General features: G+C 42.9%; 1 pseudogene; it reads right to left on the bottom strand.

The window, feature by feature from the left end:
• Window positions 1-5307: 5307 nt before the first annotated feature.
• LOC129333973 (dead end protein homolog 1-like) lies at window positions 5308-5881 on the bottom strand (annotated as a pseudogene).
• Between the last annotated feature and the right edge of the window lie 12474 nt (window positions 5882-18355).

Here is an 18355-nt window from a genome sequence, read left to right as displayed (position 1 = left end):
CACTCCTGATTTCTGCCCAGTATGCTAACTTATCACTGTAGATATTAAAAGGAGAAACTGACAAGAAAGAAGCAAAGAGCCCAGGAAGAAAAGGTGATGGAACAGAACTGATGAGATTGCATTGACCCCACATCTCTGGGTATGAAGGCGGCACAGATTGCACTGTGCCAGGAAGGGGTTAATTTACAAAGCTGTAGCTGGCATTGTCAGCTCTAGGGATGGCAGTCCATGGTAGATAGACCCCCCAAACCCCTCACAGCAAGAACTCCAGTGCATTGGTTGAAAGGTGTTTATTTAGAGATCCATTAAGTTCATGGGTACATCCATAGATGGGAACGTTGGCAGGAATGATTATACAGGCAAAGGCACTATTGATATAGGGAGTACTATTCCCACCTCCCTTGGAGCAGTTTGCATTTAGGCGCGAAAACCTGACAAGTTGCATGAGAACACAATTGCTTAGTCTGGTTAGAAACAGCAGAAGATTACAAAGAAATCAAAGTCTTTCTCTCTCACCTGGGAAACGGTTACATTTCTGGTTCCAGCTGCAAGGCCAGCGCCGCATATTTTCAGAGATAACAGGCTGGTTACTTTCCCTGTGAAATCAGCATTAGTACTTTCGTTTTCAGGCAGGCCAAGAATGGCATGACTATGTGGCTACATTCAAAGCATTACATTACAAAGCAAAGATCAATACATTAGAATAAAGAGATCAATACAGTAGATGAGAAAATACATAAATGGCATAGGTGTGTGCACACATGACAGACATGCTGTTGCTCCATTTCCATTTCTCCCCAAGGAATCAGGACAAAGTGTACATTTTCCCTTGTATCTCTGAAATGAAAAGGGCAAAAAGTATACTCCCTCTCTTTTTATATTTAGAGAGAGAGAAGGAGGGAGGGAGGGAGAGCATGCTAGCAGAATCATCTTTCTGAATCTTCTTAACTCAATGTGGCAATTTATCCAGTGCTCACTTGAAATTAATCCTGGCATAACATTTTAATTAATCCATGTTGCCCAAGTGCTCCATCTTCCTTTTTCTCTAGACATTTATAAATTTTTATTGCTACTTATATCGACAGAAAATTCAGTGCTACTGGACCGATATCTTGCTTGCCAATGATGAGATCCCACTTGTCTGGTATATTCATGGTTACCGCTGATATGTGGGTGAGTGCCAAGGGTATGGCTCTTTCTCATCCAGTTTGCCACCTACAGGGAAGGAAGGTGCACCTAATACAATAATATATAACTGGCCCTTCCCATATGGTTGGAGTAGACACACACGTACCACAGCATCATGGAATTGTGTTTGGGCACATGGGTAGGATTAAAGGGAGTCTGTTCTCAAATATAATGGCAAATCATAAACATGATGGCTCTGTTTGCTACATCTAGCAGTGTCTGCCCATTTTTCTTTGCCTACTGATTGCTACTGTTTTCAGCCATTTGTCCAAATGTTAAATTAACTGAGCCCACAACTTCTGATGGCTCTGTGCAGTTGGGATTTTCACCGATCTTAAACATTCTAGGCATTTTCTGGGAACCCGTCTTCAAATAAATTAAATACCAAGGTGAAATTTCGTCCAAAAAAATCAGGTGTTCTAAAAGACAGGTTGCCGCATGTACTTCTACCCCCCACCCCATAATAAAGAACCATGCTAATAGCTTTGCCTCCTGTATCAGTAAGCACAAAGGCCTCTTGGCATACCTAACCATTCATTCAAAAATGCCATCTGTTCATTGCTAGAAACTTGATTCTTTCCTGAAACTGGCAACAGTGACAAAATTCATTTGAATTCCCAATATTCATAATAAACTGTTTGAAAATTCTCTTTCTAGGGCCAGCTTCATGCAGTAGGAGAGGCCTACAGTATAAAAACACATCAAAACCTCAGAATTACACTATCCCCTTCTTAAGGAAAGAAGCAGGTATGATATGCTTGAGAACACCCCTCCGTATTTCTAGCCAGGATAACCCTGCTAGGACTTGTCGTTAATCTACAACGTATATTATTTATTTATTTAAAAAATTATTTACAGAACATTTTTGGAGCAACCATAACAACACTCCCCCCCCCCCCAAAAAAAAAATTGATGGAAACATGTCATGGAACAAACAGGCAACAACTGTGCCTACAGATATTAGAAACAAGAGACTTAAACATACTAAACACTCTAAAAGAATGTAAGGGACTGTTTATAGACGTATCATAAAGCTTTGATTGGTTTAAGTTGTTAAAGTAGTCTAAAAACAGCAGCCACTGTTTTTTCCAGGAAAGTGGACTCAAATGATGGATTGAGTCTTCCATGGATTGAAGACTGTCTGAGATCTTGTCCATAATGAAAAGGTCCCACAATTTCTTGTGCCACACTAATATAGAGGGTAGCTTGTCTTTCTTCCAAGGTGTGCCGATTAAGGCTTTAGCTGCAGAGAGTATAACAAAGATTAACCCATAGGCCTAGGAGAATTAGCTCAGGCTGTAAGGGAACAGTATAACCAGTTATTGATTTAATATGGGAAACAATCAGCTGCCAAAATGATTCTATTTTGGGGCACTGTCACCAACAATGGAAATAACTACCAGTCTGACCGCATTGTCTCCAGCAAAGTGGTGAAGAAATTGTCTTGATATGGTGGAGTTGAAGAGAGGTTAAATACCACCATGACATGAGCTTGAAGGACAGCAATCGAATGTTAATAACTTTGGACTGTAGTGTTTTGCCTTACCAGACAGATCCCCTTGAGAGTCTGTAAAAGTTAAAGGAAGGTCCTTATGCCATTTATGTTGGTAAGACAGTTGTGATGTTGTGTCTTTAGAGAGGAGGGAGATATATAATAGAGATAAGGCCTTTTCTAGGGAGTTTGGACAGTTTCAGGAGGGACTCACAGTTTATAAGGCTGCTTTAGCTCTCATCTTACGGTTGTCCAAAAAATGTTTAATTTGAAGATATTGAAACCAAGGTAACCTGATGGGAGTATCTTTTTCCATTTTTTTTTTAATCCAAAAGGATGCCTCTTTTAGTTATGTCAGAGAGGCGAGTTCAAGGTCTCTCCATAAGAGGAAAGAGTTAGTATCTCTGGCAGGTAAAAACCAGGACTGGCCAAGAAAAGAAGATAGGGGAGAGATGTCAGGAGCTAGGTGTTTTCTTTCTATATCCCAAATTTTCAAGGTGGTGTAGAGAAATTAATTTTGCCACACTTGGCTAAGCCTATCTTTTTGTTGCATCCAAATAACGTCTCTTAAGTCCCTGGGTGAGGAATATATGGATTCAATTTGGATCCAGCCTGTGTCTTCGGCTGCTTCCACACATGTTGGATAATCCATTTTCAATACTCTTTAGTGAACATTTGAAACTGCTTTTCCATGTGTGGAACAAAAAATCCACTTCCAAAGGATTGCTAAAGTGCATTGAAAGTGCATTATTCAACGTGTGTGGAAATGGCCACCATGTAGATTTAAAAGCATAACCAAATTCACTAGTTGAGATGCCCTGTAATATGATTTTAAGTCTGGAATGGCCAGACCTCCTTTTAAGCTCTTTGAGTTGAAGGGAGATGGGCTCAAGTAGGCTAGAGAGCTTGTGGGAGAATGAATGCTTGAGAGCAATTGCAGACTCTTCATCTGGGTTTTTACCTGCTTGTTGCAGGGCCGCGATTTTTGTCCTCGCTCACTGTCTTAGCAGCCGAGTGCTTTGCTGAGTCCACAGGCGAGAAGCAGAACTTCACAGATGGTGGTTCTACTCTTGCAAGCTTGCCCTGGGTGCCAAACATCTTTCCCATGCTCTTAAAGGTAAGTTTGCTGGTTTCTGAAGCTTTAAAAAAAAAGCCGTGGAGGGGATTGGAGTCAGGACAGGAGTGATCAGATCAAGCCGCCGCCATTCCCACGCAGCACTCCGCCCCCTACAACATACATTATTTTAGTGAGTCCAATCCAAAGAATGTGTTCCCTCCTGAGATACTAACCTCAGAAGGGGTTCAAGTCATAGAAGATGTAAAATAATCACAACAAACCAGACTAGTTAACTTTAAAAGTTGCACTGTATCTTCATTGTCAAACTGTGAGCTGGTCTTTCAGTGTATACGCATCTCTCCTCTTCTTTCTACCAAGCAAGAAAAGCAAGATACTCTCCTCCATTACCACTTCAGGACTCCTGCAGCCTTTCATGCCAACAGGCATACGATACCGTAAACCTTTGTTAACATGCCTGCCTTTTGGTCGTGGGGGATTCCGCACCCCACCCCCCTTAGCCTGGTGTATATCTCACTGTCTAACTGATATTGGCAGAATGGCCCATGATAGCTTATATTTCCAAGAAACCAGCGGCAAAATGCCCTCCAGAGCAAGCAAAATTATCCAAAATGATAAATTAGGCATAAATTACTGTTTCACTGCCTCTCCAGCTGTTAATTGTGGCATGTCTTTGCAGAATGTCTTCATAAATGAAGCACCAGGAGACCCAACAGCAAGATGAAATAAAATAATGATAGACAATCGCATTCCCCAGAAGGTCCACAGCGAGAACAGAAAGAGCGGTGTGCTCTCTTCTGCTCCCCTACCCCAGCAACCCCTGAAAAATTACCATTCTTAACAATTTGGCTGCTGATAAATTGATTGTCATCAAATAAGCTGATAAGGGCAAAGCAATAGTGATGTTAAATCACACCAACTATTGCCATGAGGTTTACCAAGGCCCCAAAAGGCTTCAGAGGCATTTGGGGGATCTATCGAATACCTTTGGAGGCCTTGGAAGCACTGGAATTGTTGGACGATGATCAGGGGCTGCCAAAGGTCGACCAGGTCTGTTGCATGCACCTCTTGGATTTGCCTGGCACTATTGAGACACCTTGGAGGCTGCTGGAGGCTGTTGGAAACGGTTGGAGATGATCGAGCCTAGCTGGGGCCACCGGCCGATGTTGGGTCTCCTTTGGCTTGTTAAGCTGCAATGGATGGGGGCCCTTTTCCAGCTATCTGAGGTTTTCATTTTCACTTGTCTTCTGTAGATGGTATGACACTGCCTTGTTCTTGTCATTTTGGTTTAGGTTAGATGTATATTAGATGTTATGTGCTGTCCTGTTATGTGCTCTTCACATTATAGGTTTAGGTAGTCTAGTGCACTGCCCACTGCCAGCAGTACATGATGATCCAGCGGTCAAGAAGCTCCTTGGCTGGGAGCACCATCAGCAGACCAGTTGGATGGCAGAATCTCTGGGAAGGCTTGCACAGAGTTATGGAGTTCCTGCTTCACATTTGGTTTCAGCCAATCCACCTCAATTTGGTTTCCACAGAGGCACAAACTCCTCTACCAGCACCTTCTACCAGCACCTACCAGCAACCTGCTTTCCTTTCTAGAAAGGGCTTGGGTGCAAGGAGCTACTGGCTACTACCACACTGAGTTTGCAGAGCAGCTGCTGAAGCAGGCACTGTTTGACATAGATGTCCAGCCCATCAATGGAGAGCTCACACTTCTCAGTGTTTCTGCAGACCATGATGGGTGGTCAGGCCGGATTTCAAGCCATTGAGTGCAACTATGGCCTCCTGGGCACTGCACCGGTTGGAATATTTGGCAAATGCAAAGCCACGGTTGAGCTTGCTGAAAGTTATCATGAGACAGAAGTCATAGAGCTTCCCCACACTCTGGAAGACAGGGATTATTTTATCCTCATAGAGATCCTGGGGATTTGCCTATGAATACCTTTGAACCAAAAGGGGAGGTTTCCGCCAGCTCAGCCTGGCAGAGGGCTGCTGTACCTCCTCTGCCCGTTGACCTGCACTAGCCAGACACCCATCTCCTGCAGCCATGCTGAGAGAGCAGCTTTGTTTGTCAGGATCACCGCCTCGCTCCACACCTGGATTGCACCATCATCTGCTTCCATGCTCACAGCCAACTTTTCTTTCAAGTCTAATTCATTAGACTTCATAATGGAATTTTCTTTGGCCGTACCCAGAACTTTCACAGTATGAATCCTACAGAGAGTCACATCCTTCTAAGCTCTTTGACTCTGCTTAGGACAGCACTGGAATGGTCCTATCTCAACACTCCTTCAACCATCATCTTAAAACTTTTTCTTTCTTCAGAGTACAACTAAACTAACATGCGAGATCCTAGAAGGAGAATGACTAGGTGGAAGAACACCCCATTGAAAGCAATGACTGTCTCTCTGCAAGGCAAGTTCTGGGATTTCCAGAACTAGGGAAGCAAACTCCAACAAGGATGTATCATAGCTAATATATTTTGTCATTTATAAAGCTGATTTCTCCCTTTTTTAAGAGAAAAAAACTGAAATTAAACAATTCTGTTAAAACCTGAAGTCTGAGCCTTCAGAACAGCATTTGCCATAATTACTTTATAATTTTCTATGTTAGTAGTAGTAGACTTTGAATGTATATTAGCTTCAATGTGTCTGGTGGCCCTACTGCCAATGTGGGATAAGAAGCTGTAATCTATATTACACCTGAAGCATGAAATTGCTTTTCTCCCTCCCCCAAATTATCACAGTCTAAAAACAAATGGAAAAAAGAAGTTATCATCTAGGAAGTTAATGTTGCAGTTGAAAAATCAGCCTCAACATGCTGTTTGGCGTCCCAGTCTTCAGCAATTAAACAGATCATCCGGCTTCATTGAATGAATAACAACATCGCCAGGATTAGTAGCAGCACCTGGCCAAAAAAGAAGGAAAGAAAACCATCAGAACACGGTCTAATTTAAGCCTCATCCTTTCCGATTTAATGAAATGTACGAGATGCCTGCATCTGGGAAGAAGGTGTGTGACATGCACTGGCTGTTTTACTAACGTACTCTTAAAATAGTATAATATTATTGCATACCAACATTCCCAAGTTACTGGCACATCGCTTGACTTCCACGGGAAATATCAGATGCTAAATGTCAGGCAGAGGGACTTCCACACATATGTTTTCTGGATAATGGTATTATGAAGATAGTGGTCATTTTCAGGGCAGAAAAGGAGTTATTAAACTGTGGGAAGGACCACAGCATGATTGGCCCAACATGGCAGGACCAGAATTGTTATATCCTCACTAGCTATGCGTTGGCATCTCCCACCTCTTCTAAGGACTGCTAGATGCAGCACTTTGGGCCTCAGACAGACAAGTGGAGTGTTGAGTAGAGATGGGCATGAACAGCAATACGAACTTAAAAACCCCACGAACAGCCCAATCTGCTGTTCACGAACAAGCTGTTCGTGAGGCCCCATTCTAAACTAACAGGTGGTCGTTGCAAGCCTCATTTTTTGCTGTTCTTCAAGCCAGACAGTCTGACACCTGCAATCAATTCCCTTGGCAACTGAGGCAGGGATTGTCTGAACTCTGTCTGAACTCCTGCTGTTGTCCTGGGAACCCCAATCTAAGCCCAATTTAGCTTGATAGGTAGGTCTTCCTTCCAAGTGTGGACTGGAGCTCCAAATTTGTTACAAGAAGAAAAGATCAGGGGAGAGGGGGGCTCCCAGCTCTGTCTTTCAGGGAGAGACAGCTGCTGTTACAGAGACAGGGTGAGTGCATTGGAACTTGAATTTTCTTTGTGTGTGGTGGGATAGGGATCTACCCCTTCAGGTTCCAGGGCTGCTGCCAGGCTCTGGAGGCAAGCTATTATTTATTATTGGTACCTTTCCTGCTGCCTGCTCAGGTAGTTTCTGGGAGTGGTGTGGTAGTGATCTACCCCTTCAAGTTCCAGGGCTGCTGCCAGGCTCTGGGGCCAAGCTATTATTTATTATTGGTACATTTCCTGCTGCCTGTTCAGGTAGGGTTTCTGGGAGTGGTGCAGTAGGGATCTTGATGACTGGAGGAGAGCCTGCTGGCCCCCATGAACAATGAACATGTTCGTGACAGGATCATGTTCATCAGTGTTCATTGTTCATTGTTCATGGATGACAACAAACAACGAACATCATGTTCGGGTTTTTTTCTGTTCGTGCCCATGTCTAGCATTGAGTGAAGGTTTCCACTGAGCTCTGAGCAGACACAGAGGAGAGCTACCGAGAAAGATTGACAGCTGGCTTTCTGGTGGTTACTATCCCTGTCTTGGGTATGGAGATATATATGCCCCTTCAATATCAGGATATGATCCCAGAGACACTGATGGAGAAAGATGGGTAAATATGTTAGTAAGAGAAATAACCTCCTGCCTCAGTTAAGGACATTTACTGAGCCTGAGATGAATGAGAACCCTGAGCTAGAAGTTAAATCAGCAATAATACAAGAGGACGACCTGACATCCTCTGAGGCCATCAGAGACCCCTAACCCCTCAGTAGACTTCTCATATCAAGAATCTTCCCAATATCATTTCAAAGGGAATTACTAGTTTCTCCTTCCCCAATATAAACTGGATGCTCTCAGGTCTCTGGAGTGTCACAGCATGAAAAGCATAGGTTTGACAGTTCTGGGGTCTTGATGGCTATTAGCATCAGTTTATAGATCAGTTTGCTACAGTAGCTTCTTCCCAGCCAGAGCTCTTGCAAAAACATCACCACCTCCAGGTGATATGAGCACCATCATGAAAGGAAACACTGTGACACAGGGTCAGAATTTGCAACAATACATATGTAATTCACCAGGGGTCCCCAACCATGTTGAGCCATTAGAAGTTTTGGATTTCGAGAACAGATATTAGGTAACACAACAAAATGGTTGCCACAGGGGACTCCTCATCACAAAATGTTGGGAGGTTTGACAATGGAGTCAACATTTTTCCCAGATTGGTGCTCCATGCAGTCACTGAGAGAATTGCCTCGTGAGATCTTCTGAAGAGCTTCCTACTCTGATGATGAGGAGAAGAGTCAAGATTGGGCCCTACCCTTAGGGGAAAGAGGCTTTGGGGAAAAAGCAAATGGACCTCCGAAAACATCTCAGCAGGTGCCATGGCACCCATAGGCACTATGTTAGTGACCACTGCCCTATGTTATATGCCTGTCGAAAACTGTACTAATTGGGTTGATTCCTACATAATATTTAGCACTTGTAAGTGCTTTATATGAATCACATATATGGGAATACTGTTTCCAGAAAACATTTTATTTATAATCTATTCTCCTGTGCTAGCACCTAGATTTCTGTTAAGTGCCAGAACAACTTTTCCCAGCCATGGATACCACTATCTTAACACAACTTTCCGGGTTCTGTTTTAAGCCATAAATCCTTTCCTTCCAGTGTCATCCATTTGTATTTTGAAAACAATTAGGTTTTTTATTGTGTTACAAAATGTTTCATCACTTTCCTTCACTCCCGTACCGCTAGTTTCAAGTTGCCACAATATTTACACAAGAAAAACAGCCATTAGTCCTCTGTTTGCGTATGAATCACTACTGTTTATTCTCCTTCTAATGAAAGTCTTCCATTGCCATCTGAAATAAAATTTCATTTGGTACTAAAGAATTTGAAAGCCTTTTGTGTGATTGTAAAAGAATTATATTATTATATTATTTTTTAAATGTTGCTCTGGCAGCAGTGTATGAAGATTAGCAGTAGGACTGTTTTATTGGCAAAAGTAGTTTATTTCAACCAAATGGAAAGGAGATGCTTTGAAAGGCTCCAAAAGTACTAATACAGTGCACAAAAGGCCTAGATACCCATACAAACAAAAATGTATTCATTCAATCAATCAATCAATCAATCAATGTATAGCCCACCCTCCCCCTGAACGGGCTCAGGGCGGGTTACAATAAAATGCTCACTAGGCATTAAAACATATAAATACAGTTAAAAACCAAAAAGACCATAAATGCAAGCATTTCTGAGGCTTGGAGGAAATCAGAGCTTGCGGGCCTGCCAGCTGTTTCTGGAAATTGTAACAAATATAAAGGGCAACACTGTGTAGTAGACTTACAACAGAAATAAAAAACCTACAGCGGTTAATACAAAGCTATTACTTCCTTAAAGTGCACCAAGCCCCAAACGGAATAGCACCTTGGAGATAGTATCAAAAAGTTTACTGATAGTAAAGTGCAGGGTGCTAATACATTATAACATTATAACATCACCAATGCATGTAAGGAATGCAACTAAACATTCCACCAGTGAATCCACAGATACAAAAGTCTTTTGCAGTATACTAGGAACAATTCTCTCTTTGTAAATTCTGCAGGTATCCCCGACAGCATGAGCAAGCCAGAAAGCCGACTCCCGGGCGGGAGAAGCCGCAGCAAGGTGTGGAACACACTGGGAAGGTGCAACTCTCCAACCGCTGAACAGGTCACAAGCGAACTCCTGTTTCGGGAATTCTTTCTCAAGCGCGTGGAAGAACGGCAATAATCCTATTTACACAATCATAAAATGCTCAGTTCGTAACAATCACTTACGAAAAATACCATTCCATTAAATAGTTACATTCAATTAAAGAATAACTTACAGTTTCAATGCTGTGTGCAATCTCACTTCTCTAATCCCAGTTGGGAAACCCAGATACCAGGGGACATACTGAGTGGGCATGTCATATATATACCTCCGAAGTTGTAATAAATCATCATTTAAAGGTACCTAGCCAAGCAGCTTTTTTGACCAAATCCCTCTTAAGCAGATACACACATATTACAGGATGGCAATTTATAGATAGCAAGACCAATCTAGTGTCTGTTTGGCTAAGTGCTTTTTAGTGACACTGCCAATGGCTACCAATCAACTTGAACCCAACAACAAAAGGTGAAGCCTTACTGAGGAAAAAGAAGAAATCACTCCAAATTTCATGCTTGTAACCAAAATGCTATCTTTAAAGTGCAAAAGTGCTCAATATCAGAACATTATATCGTACTATGAAGACATTCAATATAAATACAAAAACTATTGAGTAGTAGAGGAAATAAACACCACTGGATGCAATAGATAGTTCTCAATTATGCGTGAAATACAAGTTCATCTGTTGTTTTTTCTTTTACAGATGCAAAGAAGATTTTCCGTTGTCAGGTATATGAAGAGAAAACAAAGGTCTCGATGTCCAAAAATGCTGTAAACAATAAAGCCTTTCTTGCAAACTTGATGTTGCTTTATTCAAAATGGCTTGCAACCAGATGGGCAGAGCCTGACGGGCGTCTGCCAGCATTATGCTCCCGTTTCGTAATTAATACTTTTTTCAAAGGGATAATTCAAGTGCAACAAGCGATACAGCAGTACTTCATACACTCTTTACTGGGCATCAGCAGCCAGTTGGTGAAACTGATGACGGACAATTTGACTGGCTCTCTCATATGAAAGTCATTATATGCTGAAGTAGTTTGCTGGCCATTGGTAACTATTAAAGATTCGACATTAATGGAGACCATCCATCCAAACAGGAAAGCGGAGAGTGAGGACCTGGTCACATGTGATTGGGGAAACCCTAACTCTGATGTCTGACCACACATCTCCACGGGAAACACAGGGAAAAGAGAGAAAGAAAGAGCCTGTCCTGCCCATCTCTTTTCTATCAGTGAAAGTGTGCTGAGTGGAAAGCAGGGACCAACAAAGCCATTACTTCCTCCTCCCCACCAACACAGGCGCCCTTTTCCCTTCCTCCAAACAATTTTGAAGGTTATATGTTAAACTCAAGTAGAGTTGAGGTTTCCTGCAATCACACATGAGTTTAAAACAGATGTGACCAGAGTTAACAGGAAGGCAACTCTTACCTTCACCACACTCTGCACTTTACATCAAAAATGGGTAGCGCTGTTTTACAAAACCATAAGGTGTAAACACAGATCTAGATGTTATTACTGAAAAGCCAGATATTTCCCTATGAATTAAACATACACTTTGGAACAAAAGCTTGCACCATCATCTTAATGATATGTCTGGTGTTTTTCCCCTGCAATTCTAAAAGACTTGACACATTCCTTTTGTCCTTAAAAACTTAAGCAAATTGTCAATGCCACTGTTCAGCGCAGCAGAGGAATGCTAATTGAAATGCTTATGGTCCATTATATTCATGGCATGCCACAGCATCTTCCTAACTTCTCAAAGGAAGGGGATGTGCTTCTCAACAGAAGACGAGGATTATTGCTTGTCCTTTTCCAGTAATTGTGGAGTAATCAACATTTTACATTCTCTTTACATTTCAAAGCAACAAGGAGTCCTGTTCGGCAGCTGTGTAATTCCATTTCATCTGCAAATTGTATGCACTCACAAACAGATTCTCCTTGTGGTCTATGGTATATATGCCACTTTTGCATTAATGCATGACTATTTCCACTTCTGATGTCAGGAATTATGAAGGACGGCAACCATAATAGTGACAGTAAACATTTATTTAGAAACAACTAGGTTCATCTTAATTGTCAATAAATATATGAAGCAGCCCTATATTAAGACAAGCTTGTGATCCATTAAAAGCCTGATTGATAGCTGCTTCCCAAGGTCTCAGGAAGAGAAAAGTCATTCCCAGACAAATGACCTGAGATTCTTTAACAGGAGATGCCAAGGAGAGAACCTGGGACCTTCTGCATGCAAAACAGAAGCTCTCTAGCTGAGCCACCACCCCTTCCAAGCAGACAAACATCTACTGATGGTCCCCAGCCCCAAAGAGGTTTACCTTGCCTCAGCCAGGGCCAGAGCCTTCTCAGTCCTGCCTCCAACCTGGTGGAACTCTCTGTCTGTGGAGACCCACCTGAGCCTGGCAGGATTTGCTATCTTTCTGCCTGGTCTGCAAGACAGAGATGTTCCGCCAGGCATATGATGGTTGAGGCAGATGGGCTACCTAACCGACCTCCTGCCATGCTGTCCATCTCAGCCAGCCACCTGGCCCCATGGATTCTGTTTCGGTGAGCTGTGCAGTTATGTGGGTGGGGAGAGTGGATTAAATAAACAACTAACGAATGAACGAACTGACTGACTGACTGACTGACAGACAGAGACAGACAGACAGACAATGTTTAGCGCTGAGAACAACGGCATTATACAAAACAAACAGTAGTGGCTGAATATAGCAACTGCATCAGCTTCAGTGTCTTTGGGAGAAAAGATGGTAAACTAAGTTGTAGGAGGTTCTCTGACATTGGACATGTATTGCAACTTCTCATAAGGAATACTCACCGTGGCCAGATTTGAATCCAGTGGCACTGCAGAGACCAACAAGATTTCCCGGGTATAAGCTTTTGAAAGTCAAAACTAAAAGGGAACTTTCAGAAACATATACCCTGAAAATCTTTTTGCTCTCTGAGGTGCCACTAGGCTCAGATCTTCGTCTTCTACTGCAGACCAACACCTGAATCTATCACCTTGGCAAGCTACCTTTACTAGGACCCACCAAGACTCAGAATTCTGCCTAGTTCATATCCTCCCCATAAGCTCTGCTCCCTGTGGCTCCTCTCCTCCACCTGCAGACATAAAGCAGGGGGCAATTGGAGACGGGCTTTTTCAGTAGCAGCATCTTGGGAATGCCCTTCCCTTTGAAGCTTGCCTGGCGCCTTTAAGTGCCAGGCCAAACCATTTCATTTTGCTCAGGCTTTTTATTAGGAGGGTTGATCTTTTAAAATCATTTTGACAATTAGCTTCTAATCTGAGGAATAACAATGAAAAATAACGAGGGATGAGGCACTTTCTCATGCTTGGCATTAGAAAGGGAGATGTTGCTGAGCAAAATAAACTAGACAGCATATTGTTCTGATATTAAATTGCTAATAAAGATCTTGCAGACTTAGAGAGCAGAACTGTGCATAGGGTTGAATTAAGCTCTCTGAGTACACAGAGGTATACTGAGTGGCGGTGCAGGAAGTGGAGGGTCTCCTTTTAGGGTTGTTAAGTGGAATTCTTTTTGCCACATTTCTTCCTGAAATCCAGCAATCCATTTCTAGTCCACTTTTTAGGAATTTCAGACAATTTCGAATCAATGTCTCCTTGGTAAAGAGGAAGATTTGATTAGATCTCAAAGTCGTTGCGTATTCTAACACAACCTTCAGGACTCTCCCTGCTCCAAAGATCCCCAGTATTGATTGTGCTGGCCTGGTGTGGGATGCTGAGGAGAGTTTGGCTATCTACTTGGTGTACCAACCGCCTAGCGCACCAGGAGCTACCCTGTTGAGCTTGTTAGAGGCGGTGTCGGGGTGGGTGTTGGATCATCCTAGACTGTTGGTCCTGGGTGATTTCAATGTCTATGTTGATGATGCCATCTCTTCTCAGGCTTTGGACCTGGTGTCTTCCATGGCAGCACTGGGACTCTCGCAATTTTTCAGCTCCTATGCATCAAGCGGGCCACACACTGGATTTGATCTTTGGGGCAGGGATTCAGGTGGACCTGGATGCTATTAAAGCGGTGCCATGGTTGGACCACCATGTTCTGTTGGCTCATCTGGGTGTGCCAGCCCCCTCCTGCATGGGTGATGAGCAGATTTATGCTCGCCTGGGGAGACTTATGGATCCAATTGGTTTTCAGAATGCCCTGCGGGATCCGATGCCCCTGGCAGTTCGTTGGATGAGCTGGTGGGGGACTGGCATGACCGTCTCTCGAAAGCCATCGACGAAATCGCTCCCCATCGCCCTCTCCGTCCCCGCATCAGACTGGCTCCCTGGTATACAGAGGAGCTACGTCTGATGAAGTGGGAACTGAGACAGCTAGAGCAAGTGTGGCAGCAGAATCGGGGTGAAGAGGCAAGAACATCTTATAGAGCATTTATGAAAACCTATGAGGTGGCTGTGAAGGCAATGAAGTAATACTTTGCCACCTCCATAGCATCTGCAAGCTCATGCCCGGCAAAATTGTTTCAGGTAGTTCGGTCCTTGGTTTCCCTATCACAGGGAGACCATCAAATTGGAAATTCGGCTATTAGCTGTGTGGCTTTTGGGAGCTTTTTTTGCAGATAAAATCTTGTCCCTCCATCATGATCTGCCGGCCATGACTGATACAGTAAGGGAACTGGAGGCCCCTTGGGGGGGCACCACTTGTGCCCATACCATCAGTTAGGAATTTGGGCGTGATTCTGGATTCCTCCCTGTCTATGGAGGGCCAGATCGCGGCTGTGAGTCAGGCAGCCTTTTTCCCTGTTTGGCAGGCCCGGCAACTGGCACCCTACTTCTCGGCCCAGGACCTAACAACAGTGATCCATACAACGGTCACCTCCAGGTTAGACTACTGTAACTCACTCTATGCAGGACTGCCCTTGTGCTTGATCCAGAATCTTCAACAGGTCCAGAATGCTGCTGCGCGTGTCCTAACTGGAGCTTCATGTAGGACACACATTACGTCTATCTTGCAGCAACTTCACTCGCTCCCAGTAGAATTCTGGATCCGGTTCAAGGTGTTGGTTTTGACCTATAAAGCCCTAAATGGACCTGGACCAGCATACCCAAGGGACTGTCTCTCCCTATATGTGCCCCAGAGAGCACTTTGCTCAACCGGAAAACATCTACTGGTGGTTCCTGGCTCTAGGGAGGCTCAGCTGGCCTCTACCAGGGCCAGGGCCTTTTCTGTCCTAGCCCCAACCTGGTAGAACTCTCTGTCTGAGGACACTCAGGCCCGCCAGGATCTTGTCTCATTTAGGCGGGCCTGTAAGACAGAGATGTTCTACCAGGCATATGGTGGAGGCTAATTTTAGCCCATAATTGCCGAGCCTTCCACCAGCCTCCCTCTACAAGAGGTTTGGAGAGTCCACTCCCGCTGGTTGCCCTGAAAGGGGCATAGTATTTTATCTGTTTTTATAATTGATTTTAAGTTGTATTTTTATCAATGTTGTACTTCGCCCTGAGCCCACTTGCGGGGAGGGCGGGTTATAAATAAATAAATAAATAAATAAATAAATAAATAAATAAATAAATAAATAAATAAATAAATAAATAAATAACCAGTACGCCACACTGTCTCCAATAAGCTCAGTGTCATGTCTGACTGTGCCCGTTCATTAATGCCAATATTTCAGTTGTCAAGTATATTTCTTGTTGTCAAGTATATTTCTTCTGTCAAGTGTAACTCCATCTTTTATTGCCAGATCTAACTCCATTTCCTGTTGCTAACATTCTAGTGGGTTTTCACACGATCCCAGGTGGCCGTGTGTTTACAAGTTTGAAACCCTCTTCCTGACTATAATATGTCTTCTCTCCCCGTAGCACGATAGCACAAATATGCAGAATGTTCTCACACAGAAAGAACAACACTGGGTTGTTTGGGAATTGGGAGGGGGAAGGAAAGCGGGTAGAAAAAAGATGTACTTTTCCTATGTGACCATTCTTGTCAACTTTCTACTAGAACTGCTTAGTTGCTTACCTTACTTCTAAGTAGACCTTTTGATTTGAGTATGGAAAGAACTGATTTCTGAATAAAAGTCATTTAACCAAGAACCTGTATCTTGCTACAATGAACCAGGGATCTGTCTGCTGTATTCTATCATCCAGAGTCTGACACTCAGGGAAGTTCTTGAACCCCCTGACCCAGTTATGTAAAAGATGGAATATTTTCCATCCTCCTTCTTGCTGCTGCCTTTGTCCCCAGCAATTTCATCTCTTTTCCTCCACTTTATCCTAACAACAACCCCATGAGGTCAGGTACGCTGAGAGTATGTGACTGGCCCAAGGCTACCCAGGAAGCTTCTGTGGCAGAGGTGAGAGTCAATTTTGTTTGACATCCTAACCACTACACTACACTATCTAACACCCTAACCACTACACTACACTGTTAGCTACGCCTAACAGTGGGACAATTGCACTCCCTCTCTTCCCTCCCTTACCCACATGAATATGTCTAGCAGTACCTTCCAGCAAGGATGGGGGGAACTTATTTGAGAAGTTTAACCTCTTTGGATCACATCTGGTAGTTATGATTTTAATCAGATCCTGACAAATCTCCCTTGTCACTTTGCTCATTTGCCTGATTTACAACATGAGGTGCCACCATTCAAAGCTGTTTTTTTTTTCTTCCTCTCACGCTTCTATTTAAACAGCCAGATTGGGAAGAAACAGCTTATTGAAGTCTGGTTTCTTACCTCTCATCTCATGGACTGCTTGCTGCTGTGAACTGTGAAGTCAGGGACAAGAATTTAATTACATTTCATAGCCTCTGGCAACTATCCTGACCACAGCAAGGCACAAAATTGATATTCTGAGGGGGCAAAAAATACACTAATAAGATGCCACCAACTGTGACCCTTCCTAGCACCTCACATATGGCAAGAAATTACAATTTTAGAATGATTAGAATTAATACAAACAGTAGAATTAAATGTTTTATCAATCCACACACACATTTTACTGAACAGTAATAGGTTACGCCTTCAATATTGTTTTGCAATTCTTTGCTGCTTTCCAGCAGAATGGAGACTCTATACATTAAATAAACGCAACTATAACTTATTTTTTTATGGCAGGGGAATACTCAACTCGGCAGCTCTCTTTGTGAGAGTTATACGGATGTTACTTGAACCCCATTCGAGAAGCGTGAATGACAGAAGGACATCTTTAACTACTACTACCAATGTATACATGCTTAACAACAGCCCTGAAAAGATTGGAAGGGTCCCAGCCAGGTACATACATCTGTGGAAGTTCAGAAGAGGTACCTGGAGAAGACAAAGAAGTTGATGAGGAGGACACTAAACTCATTCTAGAGATGCTGTTGGTCAATGAAGAAGCTGCTCGATGACTGTTTTGAAGAGGGCTGCACTGCTCATGAATCAGCAGGTTCATCGTTTTGGAGCACTGTTAGACGGTGGCCTATGGTTGGAGGTTCAAGTCCTCCTGTGTCATACAGCATCATTGGCTTTGGCTGGCAAGACAGCTACAGCTGTTCCTTGAATAGCATGATTTGCTCATGGTGTGATCACATCCAGTTTAGGTTACTGGGATGCATGTTCAGTGGGACTGCCTTTGGAAACTATCCAGAAATTTAAACTGGTAAATGGAAATGAAAGGAATAAACCACCGTGATATCTGACTAATAACAGCAATGTAACTTAACAATATAACAAGGTTATAATTAGAAAGTTACAAAAATCTCCCCATTGTACACGTTCATTACATATAAATATTCCTAAGTACATTCATAATACAATACATTTATAACTATTTCTAAAACATGAGTATAAGTGGGAAAAATACTCATCCAAATGAAGGCTCCAAAACACACTTTTACAATGAATCTCAAACCACAAAACCTTGAGTTATTATGAACACAAACAAGCGCTAAAGTCACTGCCAACAAGGTATCCTAAGCCACACACAGGCAAACTGAAAATTGTAAATGGTTGTGCAAAATTCCCAAAGTCTGTCCTCAAATCCTTAAAGTGATTTTTAGGCACCACCTTGATACCAAGAATTTGGGAGCTTTTGAGAGTAGCAATGGCTAAGGGTTCAACAGATGGGGCAAAAAGCAGAGGCAAAAGTGGGCAGCATTGTCTGGTACCTCATGAAAACCGAAAGGCTTTCAAAGATAGGTTATTTATCC

Source organism: Eublepharis macularius, chromosome 7 (assembly GCF_028583425.1).
Source record: "Eublepharis macularius isolate TG4126 chromosome 7, MPM_Emac_v1.0, whole genome shotgun sequence".
NCBI lineage: Eukaryota > Metazoa > Chordata > Lepidosauria > Squamata > Eublepharidae > Eublepharis > Eublepharis macularius.
The sequence above is the reverse complement of the archived record's forward strand: the minus strand, read 5'-3'. Positions and strand labels throughout refer to the sequence as shown.